Raw genomic sequence first — 23,259 nt, forward strand, 5'->3', positions numbered from 1 at the left:
TGGAATGTACATTATTGTAACTTAACAACATATCAAATTAATTCCGAATGAAAAATTAATAAAAAGTTCATTAAATATATACAAACGTTTCAAGAAACAAGTATCAGATGAATTGTTGCAGCATAACAGCTCTTAGTTTGTAATATTATTAGGAACCTGTACACAATTCTAGTGAATCATAATAACAACAGTGAGAGAGAGAGAATGAGAGAGTTATATTACAGGGAAAAGCATTTTTAAGTACCTAATATCCACTTTTCTGTAGGTCATGGAGTGGAAAATGAAAATACATTGTCACTTGAAGTAAACTTTGCTCTAATAAAGGTAATAACTCAACTTCAACAATGATATATATGTCTGTAGAGAAGTGAATTCGCTTAAGTTCTCACTAACGCTTAATATTAAATTCAAAATATTAAATAAATCAGGAATTTAATGACAATCTTCACGGGGAAAGTGATGATTGATTGGAGTGCAACTATTAATATGAAAAAGATATATAAGAATGAGTGATCAATACACAGAAAGTTGGAAATTATTCCAACATATATGTATAAATATATATATATATATATATATATATATATATATATATATATATATATATATATATGTCGTACCTAGTAGCCAGAACGCACTTTTTGGCCTACAATGCAAGGCCCGATTTGCCTAATAAGCAAAGTTTTCCTGAATTAATATATTTTCTATAATTTTTTTCTTATGAAATGATAAAGCTACCAATTTCATTATGCATGTGGTTAATTTTTTTTTATTGGAGTTAAAATTAACGTAGATATATGACCGAACCTAACAAAACCTACCTAACCTAACCTATCTTTATAGGTTAGGTTAGGTAGCCGAAAAAGTTAGGTTAGGTTAGGTTAAGTAGTCGAAAAAGTTAGGTTAGGTAGGTTAGGTAGTCGAAAACCAATTAATTCATGAAAACTTGGCTTATTAGGCAAATCGGGCCTTGCATAGTAGACCGAGAAGTGCGTTCTGGCTACTAGGTACGACATATATATATATATATATATATTAGTATATTTTGGTAGCAGTCTTTCCTGTAGACATATATTATTAAATATGACCGAAAAAGTAAGATTAATAATTCTAACACGAATTTTCTCAATCTTTCGTACATTACGCTTCACTGTTGGAGGTAAATCAAAAATCACTTCTCCAAAATTCATTTGGAGAAGTGATTTCTCCAATCATTTCAGTTGTGTATTTGTGAAGTCTTTGAAAATGTAATAAGTTTTACGAAACGCGCCCGTGTCGCGTCAGACTAAAAATAAAAATGAATTTTGGAGAAGTGATTTTTGATTTACCTCCAACAGTGAAGCGTAATGTACGAAAGATTGAGAAAATTCGTGTTAGAATTATTAATCTTACTTTTTCGGTCATATTTAATAATATATATATATATATATATATATATATATATATATATATATATATATATATATATATATATATATATAACTGAAAACTCACACCCCATAAGTGACTTGAACCCATACTACCAGGAGCACATTGCAACTGGTGTACAGGGCACCTTATCCACTCGACCATCACGACCGGACAAAAGCTGATGGTAGCCGAGGCTATTTGCCTACCAGCCCGCCGGTACACTGATGGTAATCTTGGGTATAATATTTTATCAAATCACTTCATTCTTTGAGGCACATGTGAGGAACACAAATGCGAACAAGCCTGTATGGTCCCCAGGCATATATGCAACTGAAAACTCACACCCCAGAAGTGACTCGTATTTGTGTTCCTCACGTGCCCCAAAGAAAGAGGTGATTTGTTAAAATATTTTGCCCAAGATTACCATCAAATTGCCGGCGGGCTGATGGGCAAATAGCCTCTGCTACCATCAGCTTTTGTTCGGTCGTGATGGTCGAGTGGATGAGATGCCCTGTACACCAGTTGCAATGTGCTCCTGGTAGTATGGGTTCAAGTCACTTATGGGGTGTGAGTTTTCAGTTGCATGTATGCCTGGGGACCATTCAGGCTTGTTCGCATATATATATATATATATATATATATATATATATATATATATATATATATATATATATATATATATATATATATATATATATATATATATATATATATATATATATATATATATATATATATATATATACACAAACACCTGACGCTCGGGCACAAACACCTGACGTATCCAGTCCATAGATGGCGCTGTCGTCGGAGCACCACCTCACCAGAGGTCAGTGGCGGCGGTGTTGAGCGCTGAACCAGACTGGAAACTGGTCCTCGAGGCCAGTACACGCTGTCCTCACCAGGTGTCGTCGTCCGTTTGGCGGGGGTTTCGGGAGCTGACCCACAGATGGCGCGGTTGTCACGGCTCCGTGCTCGGACCTCGGATCCGGGTTCGTAACAGAGAGAGAGAGAGAGAGAGAGAGAGAGAGAGAGAGAGAGAGAGAGAGAGAGAGAGAGAGAGAGAGAGAGAGAGAGAGAGAGAGAGAGAGAGAGAGAGAGAGAGAGAGAGAGAGAGAGAGAGAGAGAGAGAGAGAGAGAGAGAGAGAGAGAGAGAGAGAGAGAGAGAGAGAGAGAGAGGGAGAGAGACAGAGAGAGAGACAGAAAAAGAGTATCTGTAAGTATCTGAGAGAGAGAACCCATAACCTCTGGTACAGTATGTAAAAATACCAATACTGCAATATTATTTACTATATTTCCACACACAAGTTTATCAGTATATTTATTAATATTGTATTTATATTTTATAAAAAAGAAAAATAATGTTTAGTAAAATAAATAACGTATGTTACCGACATTTGCGTAAATTACTTTTCAAATCTTCCTCAGATTTACAGTAAGAACTCTCGCTTTTTATTAATAAATGAATTTATAAATTAATTTCTTATAGTTACTAAACTTTTTATATAAATTTTTAATACAAATATATTGTTTTAATTTGAGCTGTTTGATAAATGGTACATCATAAGCAGATATTCATTATCTCATGATTTTTGTCATTATGAAAAACTATTTTGATTTGCAATTCATTTGACGGTCAAGCGAGCACTTGACCGTGCGTATGACAAGCCCTGGTTATTAAAAGCTATTCCCCATTACCTGGATTTCGACCCCAACCAATTTAAGACTGCTACTAGATGAGTACAAACGGACGCGTACAGATAGGTGAGTACAAGAAAGTGAGTACAACTAGGTAAATACATCTAGGCTAGTACAGCTTGGCGAGTAAAACTAGGTGAGTACATCAAAGTGAGAATAACCAGATGAGTACAGAACTTATGTGAGTACACCCCCACAAACAAGAGGTGTAGTGGGGTAAGCTTCGTTACCGCATTGCTGTTGCTGTTGATGATTTAGGGGCGAATTCGTTATAATATGTAGTCATACATGACCCGTAAGAACCCATAACTCAGGGTCATACTATGGAAAAAACTGGCTTCTGGAAAACTGCATAATTCCTTCTTGCCTGCAGACGACGTCCCCCTCATATGAGAATTCCACAAAGGGAGACCTTCCTGGAAGTGATATTTCTTCTGAAGGATCGCGTCCTATGCAGCACACTGGGGCGGGTTAGTCAGAGGAACCCCTCTACCTCCCTCCCTCCCACGGGGAACTCACGATCTCCTTGACCCACACACATATAGCATATAATTTTAATGTTTCCACACTCTTTTTAACGATTCGAAGAGTCCTGAAACCGTAAAAAATAAGGATTATGCTTTAGGATGTAGGGGGAGGGGAGGTCAGTGGGTGGGAGGGGTGTTTCTTTGGGTACACTGAGGAAGTCTAAGCCATGGTCAGTTGGGAAGGGAACAGGTTGCGATACGTCTCGGACATTGCCATAATAACACGATATTTCCACTAACTTGTTTGCCTTCAGCTGGATTTTTTGTTTTTTTACAGCTCGCGTCCTTCAGTCGAGTTGTGTGTTATTCATTTGAAAAGATCTTCATGGTAATGGAAGCAAATTACTTGTAAATATGACTCTAAATATGTCTTATTGCTAGGGGACCCCAATACCCTTACCTGGGGGAAACATCCAACTTCCCCTGGAGGTAGCAACCACCTTCCCCTGGTGTAATATCCACCTTCCCCCTCAGCCAACACCCACGTTCCCAATGGGTTAACACCCATATTCCCCTGGAACAATACCCACCTTCCCCTGGGGAAGATACAATGTTTTCCCCTGGGGACAATATTCACCTTCTCTAGTAGTGACACCCACCTTTCCGTGGGACAACACCCACCCTCCGAAAGATATCACCCATCATGGGAATGGGTGAATAAATGAATGCATTTATGTTCACAAAATTGCTATAGTTTTCTTCAAACCATAATATAACATTTTTGTCTCATGGCCCTGGGCACTGGGCCACAGATGAACACTAGCGAGGCTCTTCGCAAGTGTCAGAGAAGGCTTCTGATTGTGCATTCAAGAGAAAGAAGTTTATCCCTTTCGTTAATTGTGGCCACACTGAAGAGAGTCATTTGTCCTGCAGTTTAATCTCTCTGTTTATATTCCCTCGTTCCCAGACAGAGTTGCCAAGTCTCTCTTACCCCTCTCATAAAACGTATATGTTGAGAGATATATTGCATCTTCGTTAGCAAACAGTGGTTGCTAAACATATTTTCCTCAGTGAGAAGGTTTCTAAACTCTGAGTTACGTAATATTTATTTGATTTATACTGTGTGTTAATCAGACGTACAGAAGCATTAAATATACTATTTATTTAGTAGAATTTATCCATTAGCACGAGAATTAATAATTGTCATACATGTGAAAGATGAAACATTGTATACGTAAATTTATTTGAGCGTCGCCAGGCTTCGTAAATCAGAAAACTCAAGCCATAAATTGACGGCAGCCAGGAACACTTGGCATCTCTCCTCCTGTGTGTCGCAGAGCGCCTCCCATCATCTGCACCTCCTACTGCCCCGCCTCCCACCTCCGGTGTCACCTCACCAGTTGAGTATCAGTCTCTCAGTCAGTCATCATACTTCGTGCTTCTGTACACTCGTTCACCGTCAAGACAAGAGGTGGAAGAATTAGAGCTCTCTTAGTTGCGAGGCGGGAAAAGATCGGCTGCAAGCCGCCATATTGATTTCTGGTTGCTATAGCAGTAGTGTAAACACAACCCGTCAGCCAGCGGTCACGTTGTGAGTTCTCTTACTTTGTTCTCGTTCTTTAGTGAGTTGTGACGTGTGTGGCGTAGACCCGAGGAGCGGGAACATCGTGTGAGGCATAGACAGCGTCAAGAACAGATGCCAGAACTCTGTTTCTATCCTCACCTGGACTGTGAGTAGTGCAGTGACCTGGCTGGCGCTCGTCATCACCGCTCATCTAGTCTATTTTGGCGGCCTTGTAGCGAGCGTAGCGTGACCTGGGTTCGTGCCAGCAAGCATTAGTTGGACAGAATGGTAGTGATGGTCTGGCAACACACACTTGACACCAGAGAATCGGATACCATTTCAGCAAGCGGATTTGACAACTGAACCAAAGCATTTGTAGTTTTCTGGCGCAGTGTGTCCTGAGTGAACGAGCCCGGAATGATCCTCTTGCTTCTTACTATGATCGCCATAGATGAAATGTTATCCTGGGAAATAATATAGAGAAGTTTAGAGTATGTGAGTTGATGTTATTACTGTGTAAGTAAATGTTCCAGCGAAACACCACCCCCCCCCCCCCCAAAGGGGGCTGCAAGACGAGCTTGCGCACCATACGTGTTGAGAATTGTTTATTATAAGTTACATTACCAGCCTGGGAGAGTGGTTTTAGTTCCTCTGTATCTCTTGTACACACATGGAGGGATAAATATTTACCATAAATAAAAACTAATTAATACCAAATCAGATAGTGGATATCTAGATGACATTGACTTACATTTACTGATGTTTGCTGACACCCCAGATGATTTTACTTAAACTTCTGATGCTGGTAGATGCCCAGATGACTTTACTAAAACTTACTGATGCTGGTAGATGCCCAGATGACTTTACTAAAACTTACTGATGCTGGTAGATACCCAGATGACTTTACTAAAACTTACTTATGCTGATAGATACCCAGATGACTTTACTAAAACTTACTTATGCTGATAGATACCCAGATGATATTGCCTTTTCACAAACAGACAGCTATATGAGAAAATCATGACATCTCCGAGTTTGTATGAAATATCAATTGCAGTCCAAAAATTTACAGAACTCCCACATATTCTGTATTTCAATGATGCCCATGAAGTTTCAAGACTATATATTCTCAAGTGATGCAAAAACTATCCCACATGATGTTTTGATATTCTTTGATATCTTCGAGAATTGGTTTAATGGTTTTAACAATTCTCTGATATCTTCGAGAATTTGATTAATGGTTTTAACAATTCTCTGATATCTTCAAGAATTTGGTTAATGGTTTTAACAATTCTCTGATATCTTCGTGAATTTGTTTAATGGTTTTCGATTTTCTTTTGGAATGGTTAATTGTAAAGCTAATGGCAAAGTAAATTAATTACTTCAAGCAGTCCTGTGATTAGTTAAAAGTTAGCGGGGGAATTTAGACATTTGTTAAGGACAATGATTTTTTTTTAAATAACTAATGATGGCGGATTATTCATTGGAAATTACATAACTAATTACCGATGCAAATTATTTAATTATGTGCTATTTTTTCTTATGCGTAACTCTGTGTGGTTTTGTTAAATTCTTGATTGTGTGTGAGGTGTTTGCTTTTGTTATTAGTGATTGTGAGTGTATTTGTATTCGTGATTGTGTTTACACGTATTTCTTATGGGTGTACGTGAGTATGTGTGTTTGTACTCACCTATATGCACCTGCATAAATGTGCTTTCAGAGCGGAGCTCCTTAGCCCTGCTTTTCCAGGCTTTGATAATGTATAATGACCCAGTCCGCCTGTTTCTCGGCGTGCTTTTAAAGTTACTGATTGATCTCGCTTCGATCACTTCATGAAGCCACTTCCAACACTTTCTTGTGACACTAAAGAAGTGTCTCCTGATATTCCATCCGATGTACGTATTCCTCAATTTTGAGTGCCATGTTATTTTGCATTTGTCCGAGTTGAAGTCTAGCAACCACCCACGTGCACAACATAATGTTGTTTTGTTCTTGTGTTTGTGTGTGTGTGTGTTTCGTTTATGGGGTCTGTATATGTGTTTGTAACATTTTGTGTAATTTTAATTTTGGCAAATTGTTTTATTTCTATGCCACTTCGTTTCCATTCATTCATTTTGTCTTATTAAGTCAGCTCTTTCTCCCTCATTTATTCAATCCGAACTCTTGTTTACCTGAGTGACAAGGCACTCAGTCACACTCTCAAGAGCGTCTCATCATGTTGGCTGATGAGGCACTTGAACTCTCACGAAACACGGAAGGGGAGAGAACTATGAAGAGAAAGCGCTAAGCCATTACGGCTATATAGCCCCTGGAAGGGTCCAGGATAGGGATTTGGGATGGGACAGGGTGAAAAGAATGGTACCCAATCACTTGGACGGTCGAGGATTGAACGCCGACCTGCATGAAGCGAGACCGTCCAACCCAAGCACGAAACACGGAAGGAGCTTGAGGCTTTGTTAATGAGTACTGTATCGTACTTTAACACTCTGAGTACTCTATTTTCCATGAATGACCTTTGAAGTCATCAACGTCAAAATCAAAACTTTAAGTGTGAGGAGAACTTTGCAGTTCTTTTTTTGTAGAGTTCTCAGAGCTATCAAAACCCTCAAAACACAGAACTTTCAGAACTCTCAGCGCTCTCTTTACTCTCACAACTCCTCAAGTTTTCCATGACATCATCGCAAAATCATATATGCAAACCATTGTTTCCCTCTCTGTGTAGTGATTAAATAGATCATATTCTATAAGTGATTAGCTCATGTAGGATATGATATCAATAGGATATAGATAATACTTGTGCCAGATACTAATGCTGGCGTCCATATCTTGAATCTTAAATATGCCAAGATAATGTTAACTAATTGTGTGATTTCATCTCATAATAAGTCATTTGATCATAAGATTTATCGTCAATTTATTTCGTCAAGTGTTAATCTGTGTGAATCTTTGTAAGCAAAATATGTACTTAATAGTCTATAAGACCGACGGGATTCGAACCTGCGAGGCCAGGTCCGAACCTGCGACTGACCAACTCTCAGGATTAGTTGGTCCTGGAGCTCATATTCAACCACTCGAGCTCCATGACCATCCAAACCCCGGCAACACTCGTGGTGCATTTTGGGCACAGATTTTCATCAAACCCTGCCACATGCTGTGAATGCTCTGAGCATAAGGTTGAAACAAAGACTGAATGGCCCCTAAGCTGTAAATCATTATAAACTCTATGATCTCTACAGGGTTCGAACCTACGAGGCCAGGGGTCACGGCACTCAGGAGCTAGGGGGACCTCGACAGTCTGTGACTGCTAACTTTTATGTAACGAATGTTGTAACCCACTTTATGTAATCAAATTTCAAATAAAATAAAATAAAGACAAATATATTGGGGTTGATAGAAGACAATATGTGAGCGCATGTGGGAGCCCTACATGGCTCCCCCAGGTGCGGCATATTCTCTTCTTCGAGGATGAGGGACTCTACAAACATAACCAGTTGCGACCCCTCATATATATATATATATATATATATATATATATATATATATATATATATATATATATATATATATATATATATATATATATATATATATATATATATATATATATATATATATATATATATTGGTAACAGTCTTTCTTGTAAACGTATGTTGTTGAATATGACCGAAAGGGTAAAATTAATAATTCTAACACGAATCTTCTCAATATTTCATACGTTCCTCTTCACTGTCGAGAATAATTGATAAATTAACTCTCCAAAATTCATAGTTTATTTCTGGTCTGATGCCTGAACGCGCTTCGTAATGCTTATTACATTTTCAAAGACTTAGTTTACACATAGAATACATTATACTTATACTCGGTTTGGGTGAGGTGATATGGCACAAAGGTTTTGGGTGAGGTGACAGAGCATATGCCAGAACACGAAACAATGGGAATAAAATGGGTATGAAAACATAAGAATGGAAGTAACTGCAGAAGGCCTATTGGCCCATACTTCCTCTTGCTGCTTTTATGTTGGTTCGGGGTCTTGATGTGGGTAGAATATAGTTGTGCATTAATTGGCTGTTGATTGCTGGTGTTGACTTTTTGCTGTGCACACGTAAACAAATCTTATTTTATATTAACTTAGGCCTACTCCGACCAGTCTATGTCCGTCCCCTACCCCAGACCATTCCATTTGCAAAGTTGGGAGTTACGAGCCCCAAGCGCCAGACCTCCATCTTTGGACAGGCAAACATTCTCTCATGTGTATATATATATATATATATATATATATATATATATATATATATATATATATATATATATATATATATATATATATATATATATACATAAACATGACCTTCATATCATTCGTTCTAAACGTGCATGAAACTGGCTGGTAATTCTGATGCAGAAACTTTCGGAAAAACAAAGTCGACCTCCGTGAATAAAGTTGATAAGTTATTCATTTGTAAATACAACATACGACGATTGAGCCCAGGACACGTTCACTACGTTGTGGAAGATGATGACAAGAAATCAGCTTTGGAATAGTCCTGGTAAAAGTTTAGAGCTTAGTGTTTAAAATAGCCATCAGGGGGCAGCATTATAGCTCTGAGGGGTCATGTGACCTGTCCGCGACCAAGGTCCCTCATTGGGAACAATATATTTATTCATATTCATAGACTGGTTTCCCAGGACGGAAAATGCTGCAAAATCCGAAAGATGCACACACACACGAATTGACGCACAAAGATTCACACGCACGAATTGACATACAAGGATACAGTCACACACACACACACACACACACACACACACACACACACACACACACACACACACACACACACACTAACGAATATGCCAGTAACTTAGCAGCCAAGATTATCAACAATGCACCAGCTTTAATCATTCAGATTCAGATCATCAATAATCAATAGCATAAACCTTGCAACGAATACTAAAATCATACCAAGAAGCATTAACCATTGATAATGCACAGTCACAAACAATCAACATTTAATAACATACAATCAACACTCAATAACATACAATCAACGCTTTAACATACAATGAATGATTATTAACATACAATCAACATAAACTATACCAAACAATCAATACTCAATAACATTCCAACAAATCAACACTTAGCAACTTGTCAAAACAATTAACCCACAATAGCATCATAACAAAACAATTAACCCACAATAGCATCATAACAAACCATCAACAGTCGACAGCACTCAATAACAGATGAGTAACAGTTAGGTCACCTCTGAAATACATCTTGTCTACGGAGCACCAGCAGCATGTTCACCACGTAGCGTGAGCCAACCCGCCTGTACAACACCATGTTCACCACGTAGCGTGAGCCAACCCGCCTGTACAACACCATGTTCAACACGCAGCGTGAGCCAACCCGCCTGTACAACACCATGTTCAACACGTAGCGTGAGCCAACCCGCCTGTACAACACCATGTTCAACACGCAGCGTGAGCCAACCCGCCTGTACAACACCATGTTCAACACGTAGCGTGAGCCAACCCGCCTGTACAACACCATGTTCAACACGTAGCGTGAGCCAACCCGCCTGTACAACACCATGTTCACCACGTAGCGTGAGCCAACCCGCCTGTACAACACCATGTTCAACACGCAGCGTGAGCCAACCCGCCTGTACAACACCATGTTCAACACGCAGCGTGAGCCAACCAGCCTGTACAACACCATGTTCACCACGTCTCACCCAGCAATAATATCCTTATTTTTAACCCAGAAAAGCACTAGGAAAGTGGCGTCCAAACATAGCCCGATTGCGAGGCTTTATTGTGGCAAATACAGAGTTCCCCCAAAAAAACACACATTACACATTAAAATCTGAGTGGTCGGAACCTATTATGTGGTAACGAGTCTCTTGTTCAGGAGTTATGGGTGGTGAGAGAGAGAGAGAGAGAGAGAGAGAGAGAGAGAGAGAGAGAGAGAGAGAGAGAGAGAGAGAGAGAGAGAGAGAGAGAGAGAGAGAGAGAGAGATATGCTGGACATATCATGTCTTTGACATGTCTAACTGGGCACATCAATTATTTTTATCCTGGTAGCTGTGACGCAATGTCACTTTTTTGTGTATTGAGTTGGACGGTTGGCGGAGTACGAGTTGATGCAGAACGGTCAGTAGAGTCCTGTTGATGTAGGACGGTCAGTAGAGTCCTGTTGATGTAGGACGGTCAGTAGAGTCCTGTTGATGTAGGACGGTCAGTAGAGTCCTGTTGATGTAGGACGGTCTGTAGAGTCCTGTTGATGTAGGACGGTCAGTAGAGTCCTGTTGATGTAGGACGGTCAGTAGAGTCCTGTTGATGTAGAACGGGCAGTAGAGTCCTGTTAATGTAGAACGGGCAGTAGAGTCCTGTTGATGTAGAACGGGCAGTAGAGTCCTGTTAATGTAGAACGGGCAGTAGAGTCCTGTTGATGTAGGACGGTCAGTAGAGTCCTGTTGATGTAGGACGGTCTGTAGAGTCCTGTTGATGTAGGACGGTCAGTAGAGTCCTATTAATGTAGAACGGGCAGTAGAGTCCTGTTGATGTAGAACGGGCAGTAGAGTCCTGTTAATGTAGAACGGGCAGTAGAGTCCTGTTGATGTAGGACAGTCAGTAGAGTCTGGTTTGAGGGGAGGTTGGTTAATAATAATATTAACAGGGGTCGGTCGGTCTCTCTCTCTCTCTCTCTCTCTCTCTCTCTCTCTCTCTCTCTCTCTCTCTCTCTCTCTCTCTCTCTCTCTCTCTCTCTCTCTCTCTCTCTCTCTCTCTCTCTCTCTCTCCCTCTCCCTCTCCCTCTCTCTCTCTCTCTCTCTCTCTCTCTCTCTCTCTCTCTCTCTCTCTCTCTCTCTCTCTCTCTCTCTCTCTCTCTCTCTCTCTCTCTCTCTCTGTCTCTCTCTCTCTCTCTCTCTCTCTCTCTCTCTCAATACTTTAGACGTGGAAATAGGGTTTCTGGCTCGTATGTCTTAAAATATTTAACTTAAGGCTAACCAGATCAGCCTATGTCACTCTCCAACCCCCACACCATCCCCCAGCAAATTTGGAAAGTGTGACCCCAATAATTTAGATTAATTTAGACATAAATTTTTGGTACCCTCTGGTAAAAGATGTCAGTTGTTGGTACAACTGAAAAGTGACGCCCTTCTTGGTACCACTGAAACATGACGTCAATTGGGGTTCCATTTATTAGTAGTACTGGGAAGTGACGCCAGTTTTTGGTACCACTGGTGACACGAATTGTCGGTACCCATGGGTGTTGGGATCTCTGGATGGAGACCCTATTGTTGGTACCGACTAGAGAGAAACCAGGATTGTTGGTACCCCCTGGATGGAAACCAAGATCGTTGGTACCCCCTGGATGGAAACCAAGATCGTTGGTACCCCCTGGATGGAAACCAAGATTGTTGGTACCCCCTGGATGGAAACCAAGATCGTTGGTACCCCCTGGATGGAAACCAAGATTGTTGGTACCCCCTGGATGGAAACCAAGATTGTTGGTACCATTAGATACCGTTATGTATATGTGTATACTGCAGACGAGGAGTCACAATGACGTGGCTGAAATATGTTGACTAAACCACACACTAGAAAGTAAAGGGACGACGACGCTTCGGTCCATTCTGGACCATTCTCAAGTCGACACGTCGTCGTCCCTTTACTTTCTAGTGTTAAGGAATATGTAAGCAATGTTAAGGAATGGTTATGGAATATGTAAGTAATATTTGAGGAGAAGCAAACATTATTAATTGGATTTTGAACTCTTAGTGACACAATCGTCATAGAAAACAGCAACTGGTTAATAATTCCATCTGACATGCAAATGATCATTCATTTTCATGAACAACCTTTCCATCTCTCAAATTTCCAGGGTAGCTTATTTATTATCTTATTCCAGGATAACCAGATGCTCCTTTACCTTCCTGGACAACGAAAAGCTTTTACATTTTAAAAGGCAATCAGACACCCATTCGTCTTACCGGGCAATCAGAGGTATCGTCGTCTTTATGGACAATAAAAAGCAATTTCATCTTCGTGTCCAGTCAGCCGTCTGCTTACCTTTCCTCACAAGTGGACACTCCGCTTCACTGAAAAAGAATATTTTTTTTGTGTAACCATCCTGAAGAAATACAAGTTATTTTCCTTTCTGGGACGCACAGATCTTTCTTTGAAGCAGATGGTTCCTGAAGACTTGTGCACACAGGCGATCACTAGACTCCGCCATGTCCTCAGGGACCCGTCAAGCAGCCATCACTGTTCACTCCCGGGCGTTGAGAATCATTCATCCCTCAGTCGTGTATAAGATCTCACACATGTTCACAAATACTTGAACGAGCTGCTTGGTGTTGACAAAACTGCCAAAGGGCGCTCACCTTGATATCCGCGATAACTGTGAGGGCCTCGGAATTCAGAGGATATCCTCGCTTCAAATCCAGCGGTGACACCGCCAAGGTGCTGTGATGCCTGTGTACAGCTGACAGTGAGTCACAGTGACAGACATATTAAGTGTGAATATCAATTAGGAGGATCTTTTTGTTTCTAAAGTTGCATTACGGTAGGGTGGCGGAAGATGGTTTTCTTTCCTGTTGATATATATATTTCTTTTTCCCTCCATCCGTCCGTGTCTCACGCCTCGAGGGCGAGGGTCTTGGGTAACACATCTGCTTGTCTACTTGAACGAGTGGGAACTACTACTTGGCAGTCACATATTGCACGTCTTTCTTGATGTGTTGTTCTTGAGGGAGAGGGGGGGGGGGGCAGAGAAAGTAAATTGAAGGTTATAAATTTTATAATGTTTGTGAGATACACTTTCACCAGCCACATCTCCTCTGTGTCTGAAGAGATAGTCTGAATGGTTGGCATTGAATCGTGTAGATTACAATCCACTCAGCCAACATCCTCACACGTGGAGTTGTCACTGTGTATACACTACCTCATCTAACTCATCTAATTTGCTCATTTTCCTCATAAAATATCTTTGCTTACTGGTATATAAGCTTGAAATGACTCAAGCAAAGATTTTTCCTATCATGTTTACTTTGAGTTGGCCAACTCTGTTTACTAATTGTAAATAGAGTTGGCCAACTCTGTTTACTAATTGTAAATAGAGTTGGCCAACTCTGTTTACTAATTGTAAATAGAGTTGGCTTCCGGAAACTTTTCTTTTAGTGCATTCCATTTTCCGACTAACCCACAACACCACAGCTCATCTTCGTCTCTAATTTCCAACTATGCCTTCATGTTCTGCTGGTATTCTTTGCGAATATGCCTGCCCCTCCATTTTTCCACTCTGTCAATCACCCTTATGTATTTCATATGTCTCTATCATATCTCCTCTCACTCACTGTGGCTGTGTGTATGTGTGTGAATGTGTGTGTATGTGTGTGTTTGTTTGTGAATGTGTGTGTGTGTGTGTGTGTGTGTGTGTGTGTGTGTGTGTGTGTGTGTGTGTGTGTGTGTGTGTGTGTGTGTGTGTGTGTGTGTGTGTGTGTGTGTGTTTGCGTGCGTCTATGTGTGTGTTTGTATGTCTGTGACAAGTAATTCACATGTGATATAATTTATCATTATATCACATGTGATATATCATCAATAGGAGACAAAATCCACGCAGGATTGCCACTTAGAGATTGCCACTTCCTAACTACTGGGTAATTTGGAGAATGAACGAGATTATCTGCTAAACCCGCTGTTCCCACAATCCTTGACTGCTGGAATTCTCTTGTTCCGGCCATTCTCTTATCTCTCTCTCTTATCAGTGCCTCGTTATGTTCTAGGTACTCACCAAGTGCTCCCCCTTGTTACCCTCTGGGGAGATATTAAAAGAGTCTCCCCCTTCCCCTTACCCCTTACCCCTTACCCCTTCCCCTTACCCCTCTTGTTCGCCCAGCTTATGATTCCCCTCATCCCCCACCGGCTCTGCTGCTGTTAGTGCTGCCAATACCGCAGCTGTTTCAGGGGCTGCTGCTGCTTCGGGGACCGTAGCTGCTGCTGTATCTAATATAGTTGTATCTGTGTTATTTGCAGCTGCAGGAAAATTAATTGCTGCTGTTGCAGCAGCTGCTGTTACTGCTGGTGCTGTTGTTGTTACTGCTGCTGAAGCTTCATACTCACATCTTCCACCTCCTCCCCATCCTTGACCGCTTCCTCTTATTCCTCCTCCGCCTTCTCCTCCTGCTCCTTATCATCATCTTCACTCATTACTGAACGGACACAAACTTGAGACAAGATGGAGGAGGAGGAGGAGAAGGAACAGCAGCAGTAACACCATCAGTAACGTCAGCCCCTGGAGCTCTGAGCTGGTGCTCAGAATAATCAGGGTGAAGAATATTGTAGTGATTGTGAATGGCTGAGTTGTGCCCAAATATAGAGCGATGAATAGTATCATTCTATTTAGAGTGAATGATTTAGTGACGGTGAATAGTTTAGTGAAGTGCTCGAGTAGTGATGAATTATCGAGTAGTGACGACCTGTTGAGTAGTGATGTATTTTGGACCCTGCGTGATGCGGTAATAGATGATGGAGAGATGAATAATAGAGTATGAATAATGGAGGATAAATAATGAAATTATGAACAATGGTAAGAAGAATAATGAAGAGATGAATAAGGGAGAGAAGGATAAGGGCATGATGAGTAATAGATGAATACTGGAAGGATCTGTGATGACATTACCTGTGATGGTGTGATGAAGAGTAGAAGAAAGGAGGGAGAGTGACAGGAGAAATGACGAGAGGAATTGGGGAACAAGAAAGGACACGATGATAATTAAAGATTGGTGAGATAAGAAGCAGAGAGACGGTGATGACAGAAAGAAAGGGATAAGGAGATGGATGAACAATAGAACACAAAACAAAAAGAATAAATGAAGGATTAAAAAGAGAGCAATATACTCCACACACACACACTCAATAACACACTACCAAGACACTCACACCTCACGCACTCACTCCCAAGACACTTACTCCTCGACACAACACACTTTCAAGACACTCCTCAACACACACACACACACACACTTCCCAACACTCGCTTTACACACTCTGCAACACATACACGCCTGACCTACCTGAGGGAGGGACAAACAAATGGTTGCTGGAATTCAATCCCAACAAGTGTAATGTTATGAAGATGAGAAAGGGAGAAAGCAGGCCAGGAGGCATCTACACCATAAGGAAAAGGCAACTCCAAGAATCGTAAAGAGAGAAAGAGAGAGAGAGAGAGATTTGGGAGTGGATATAGTTCCATCTCTAACATCGGTGGCACACATAAACAGGATAACATCGGCACCATATGGAACGCTGGTAAATATTAAAACAGCGTTTAGAAACCTAAATCAGGAATCATTCAAGATAGTCTACGTAACATTTGTTAGCCAAGTGCTGGAATATACAGCACCGGCATGGAATACGCATCTTGTGAACCACAAACTCAACATTTAGAACGTAGAAAGATTTGCAGCATGATTGGTGCTAGAGATAATAGGGTTAATCTATGAGGATTACCTAATGCAACTAGATCTCACAGTCCTAGAGAATAGGAGAAATAGAGGTGATATGATAACAATATACAAGATACTGGGGGGACGAGAAAAGATGGACAGAGACATCCTCTTTAAATTGAGAAAAAGTGAGACAAGAGGATATACGTGGAAGCTGGAAATGCAAATGAGTCGAAGAACTTTAAGGAATTATTCGTAGCCTGTATGGGTAAGGTTATCTTGAGATGATTTCGGGGCTTTTTAGTGTACCCGCGGCCCGGTCCTCGACCAGGCCTCCACCCCTAGGAAGCAGCCCGTGACAGCTGACTAACACCCAGGTACCTATTTTACTGCTAGGTAACAGGGGCATAGGGTGAAAGAAACTCTGCCCATTGTTTCTCGCCGGCGCCTGGGATCGAACCCAGGACCACAGGATCACAAGCCCAGCGTGCTGTCCGCTCGGCCGACCGGCTCCCCTCAACAAGTGGGTAGTCAACAAGTGGAATACACAGAAGAAAAAAAAACGTCGTGGGAACCCACTTTCATCCATAACTTCCAGACCAGATTAGACACAAAAACAAAATTGAACGTCATGATAATAACATTATAACTCAACGGTTATAACAAGGTTAGTAAGTGAGGTATAGGAAGCTAGACCTTACTTCCCCTCCCTCGTAGGCTCTAATAGGTAAGTACTCTACAACATACCACAACACACTTATTCCACTACCAACACACAACCAGTGCACTCATTTCACTCTTTATATTATATAACACTCCACAAGTCATATATTCAACAACACACTTTCTCCGTAATACACACTATAACACTCCGCAACCCACACACTCAACAGCAGACACATACACACGTCGCAAAACACACACACTTCAAAATATATAGACATTCACACAAACACTTTACGCAACATTCTCTACCAAACACACTTCTAACACAACATACGTACACGTATGTGTGTGCGTGTGTTGTGTTTGAAACAAGAAGCACAACATACGTTACAACACATTACAACACACTCAACTGTATAGACACTCTCCACACCACTACACACTCTCCACACCACTACACACTCTCCACACCACCACACACCCTCCACACCACCACACACACACTCCACACCACCACACACACTCTCCACACCACCACACACTCTCCACACCACCACACACCCTCCACACCACCACACACTCTCCACACCACCACCACACACTCTCCACACCACCACACACTCTCCACACCACCACACACTCTCCACATCACCACACACCCTCCACACCACCACACACTCTCCACACCACCACACACTCTCCACATCACCACACACCCTCCACACCACCACACACTCTCCACACCACCACACACCCTCCACACCACCACACACTCTCCACACCACCACACACACTCCACACCACCACACACACTCCACACCACCACACACTCTCCACACCACCACACACCCTCCACACCACCACACACTCTCCACACCACCACACACACTCCACACCACCACACACCCTCCACACCACCACACACTCTCCACACCACCACACACACTCCACACCACCACACACTCTCCACACCACCACACACCCTCCACACCACCACACACTCTCCACACCACCACACACACTCCACACCACCACACACTCTCCACACCACCACACACACTCCACACCACCACACACTCTCCACACCACCACACACACTCCACACCACCACACACTCTCCACACCACCACACACACTCCACACCACCACACACTCTCCACACCACCACACACACTCCACACCACCACACACTCTCCACACCACCACACACCCTCCACCACACACACTCCACACCACCACACACACTCCACACCACCACACACACTCCACGCCACCACACACTCTCCACCACACACACTCCACACCACCACACACCCTCCACACCACCACACACTCTCCACACCACCACACACACTCTCCACACCACCACACACCCTCCACCACACACACTCCACACCACCACACACACTCCACACCACCACACACTCTCCACACCACCACACACACTCTCCACACCACCACACACACTCTCCACACCACCACACACTCTCCACCACACACACTCCACACCACCACACACCCTCCACACCACCACACACTCTCCACACCACCACACACACTCTCCACACCACCACACACTCTCCACACCACCACACACACTCCACACCACCACACACTCTCCACACCACCACACACACTCTCCACACCACCACACACTCTCCACCACACACACTCCACACCACCACACACCCTCCACACCACCACACACTCTCCACACCACCACACACACTCTCCACACCACCACACACTCCCCACACCACCACACACACTCCACACCACCACACACTCTCCACACCACCACCACACACTCTCCGCACCACCACACACTCTCCACACCACCACACACTCTCCACACCACCACACACTCTCCACACCACCACCACACACTCTCCACACCACCACACACTCTCCACACCACCACACACTCTCCACACCACCACACACTCTCCACACCACCACACACACTCCACACCACCACACACTCTCCACACCACCACACACCCTCCACACCACCACACACTCTCCACACCACCACACACTCTCCACACCACCACACACTCTCCACACCACCACCACACACTCTCCACACCACCACACACACCCTCCACACCACCACACACTCTCCACACCACCACACACCCTCCACACCACCACACACTCTCCACACCACCACACACCCTCCACACCACTACACACACTCCACACCACCACACACTCTCCACACCACTACACACACTCTCCACACCACCACACACCCTCCACACCACCACACACCCTCCACACCACCACACACCCACCACACCACCACACACTCTCCACACCACCACACACTCTCCACACCACCACACACTCTCCACACCACCACACACCCTCCACACCACCACACACTCTCCACACCACCACACACTCTCCACACCACCACACACTCTCCACACCACTACACACACTCCACACCACCACACACCCTCCACACCACCACACACTCTCCACACCACCACACACTCTCCACACCACCACACACACTCCACACCACCACACACCCTCCACACCACCACACACTCTCCACACCACCACACACTCTCCACACCACCACACACTCTCCACACCACTACACACACTCCACACCACCACACACCCTCCACACCACCACACACTCTCCACACCACCACACACACTCCACACCACCACACACTCTCCACACCACTACACACCCTCCACACCACCACACACTCTCCACACCACCACACACTCTCCACACCACTACACACTCTCCACACCACCACACACTCTCCACACCACCACACACTCTCCACACCACCACACACTCTCCACACCACCACACACCCTCCACACCACCACACACTCTCCACACCACCACACACTCTCCACACACCCTCCACACTACCACACACACCCTCCACACCACCACACACCCTCCACACCACCACACACACTCTCCACACCACCACACACACTCTCCACACCACCACACACTCTCCACACCACCACACACACTCTCCACACCACCACACACTCTCCACACCACCACACACTCTCCCCACCACCACACACTCTCCACACCACCACACACTCTCCACACCACCACACACTCTCCACACCACCACACACTCTCCACACCACCACACACCCTCCACACCACCACACACACCCTCCACACCACCACACACTCTCCACACCACCACACACTCTCCACACCACCACACACTCTCCACACCACCACCACACACTCTCCACACCACCACCACACACTCTCCACACCACCACACACTCTCCACACCACCACACACACTCCACACCACCACACACTCTCCACACACTCTCCACACCACCACACACACTCCACACCACCACACACTCTCCACACACTCTCCACACCACCACACACACTCTCCACACCACCACACACTCTCCACACCACCACACACACTCCACACCACCACACACTCTCCACACCACCACACACACTCCACACCACCACACACTCTCCACACCACCACACACACTCCACACCGCCACACACTCCACACCACCACACACTCTCCACACCACCACACACACTCCACACCACCACACACTCTCCACACCACCACACACTCCACACCACCACACACCCTCCACACCACCACACACTCTCCACACCACCACACACCCTCCACACCACCACACACACTCCACACCACCACACACACCCTCCACACCACCACACACACGCCACACCACCACACCCTCCACACCACCACACACACTCCAGACCACCACACACTCTCCACACCACCACACACCCTCCACACCACCACACACACTCCACACCACCACACACACCCTCCACACCACCACACACACTCCACACCACCACACACACCCTCCACACCACCACACACACCCTCCACACCACCACACACACTCCACACCACACACCCTCCACACCACCACACACTCTCCACACCACCACACACCCTCCACACCACCACACACCCTCCACACCACCACACACTCTCCACACCACCACACACATCCTCCACACCACCACACACTCTCCACACCACCACACACTCTCCCCACCACCCCAAACACACTCTACAATGCTCTGTAGAGATCACAGTGTTGGGACCCAACCCAAGTATCCACAATCTTTAATTGGTCCATTTGCTCCAGGATTAAATTACTGTCGTCGTTTGGACAGAGCGTCATTCAAAAGCAATTATAGAGACCGACCTGCTATCGTATATTGAACCCGAAGTCGCTCCTCAATAGGACTCTTATAACATTAGACAGGACTACTTTCAAAGATATATGAAGCTTCCTGTCACGATATCACATTGTTGACAAACCTCGTATTAACACACTTGCACATTGCACCGTTAATATTTTGCAACATAATCTAATGATTATCATTCCAAGCTGAGTGATAAAGCCTGGAATTCATCATGCAACTTACATTGCCTCAGGAATTGAGGAAGGTACACAGAGTGTCTCATATAATGATTACAAGGAATTCACCATACAATATCCACAAATTAGATGGTGACACGGATCATTCATTAAACATTAATGGTGACACAGATAATTTACTATAAACATTAATGGTGACACGGATCATTCACTATAAACATTAATGGTGACACGGATCATTCACTATAAACATTAATGGTGACACGGATCATTCACTATAAGCACAAATGGTGACACGTATCATTCACTATAAACATTAATGGTGACACGGATCATTCACTATAAACATTAATGGTACCACGTATCATTCACTATAAACACAAATGGTACCACGTATCATTCACTATAAACACTAATGGTACCACGTATCATTCACTGTAAACATTAATGGTGACACGGATCATTCACTATAAACATTAATGGTGACACGTATCATTCACTATAAACATTAATGGTGACACGGATCATTCACTATAAACATTAATGGTGACACGGATCATTCACTATAAGCACAAATGGTGATACGTATCATTCACTATAAACATTAATGGTGACACGGATCATTCACTATAAACATTAATGGTACCACGTATCATTCACTATAAACACAAATGGTACCACGTATCATTCACTATAAACATTAATGGTGACACGTATCATTCACTATAAACATTAATGGTGACACGGATCATTCACTATAAACATTAATGGTGACACGGATCATTCACTATAAACACTAATGGTACCACGTATCATTCACTATAAACATTAATGGTACCACGTATCATTCACTATAAACACTAATGGTGACACGTATCATTCACTATAAGCACAAATGGTGACACGTATCATTCACTATAAGCACAAATGGTGACACGTATCATTCACTATAAACACAAATGGTGACACGTATCATTCACTATAAACACAAATGGTGACACGTATCATTCACTATAAGCACAAATGGTGACACGTATCATTCACTATAAACACAAATGGTGACACGTATCATTCACTATAAGCACAAATGGTGACACGTATCATTCACTATAAACACAAATGGTGACACGTATCATTCACTATAAGCACAAATGGTGACACGTATCATTCACTATAAGCACAAATGGTGACACGTATCATTCACTATAAACACTAATGGTGACACGTATCATTCACTATAAGCACAAATGGTGACACGTATCATTCACTATAAGCACAAATGGTGACACGTATCATTCACTATAAGCACAAATGGTGACACGTATCATTCACTATAAACACAAATGGTGACACGTATCATTCACTATAAACACAAATGGTGACACGTATCATTCACTATAAGCACAAATGGTGACACGTATCATTCACTATAAGCACAAATGGTGACACGTATCATTCACTATAAGCACAAATGGTGACACGTATCATTCACTATAAGCACAAATAGTGACACGTATCATTCACTATAAGCACAAATGGTGACACGTATCATTCACTATAAACACAAATGGTGACACGTATCAT

The 23,259-nt window shown here is 43.3% G+C and overlaps 1 protein-coding gene across 1 annotated transcript in view; it reads left to right on the forward strand.

The window, feature by feature from the left end:
- The first annotated feature begins 4,802 nt into the window (after positions 1-4,802).
- The window catches only part of LOC138369122 (sperm-associated microtubule inner protein 5-like), a 50,730-nt gene continuing 32,273 nt past the window's right edge, over positions 4,803-23,259 (forward strand). Inside the window, exon 1 of the mRNA XM_069332063.1 lies at positions 4,803-5,166. The gene's annotated coding sequence lies outside the window, so the exon portion shown is untranslated. The remainder of the gene's footprint in view (positions 5,167-23,259) is intronic.

Source organism: Procambarus clarkii, chromosome 27 (genome assembly GCF_040958095.1).
Source record: "Procambarus clarkii isolate CNS0578487 chromosome 27, FALCON_Pclarkii_2.0, whole genome shotgun sequence".
Lineage (NCBI taxonomy): Eukaryota > Metazoa > Arthropoda > Malacostraca > Decapoda > Cambaridae > Procambarus > Procambarus clarkii.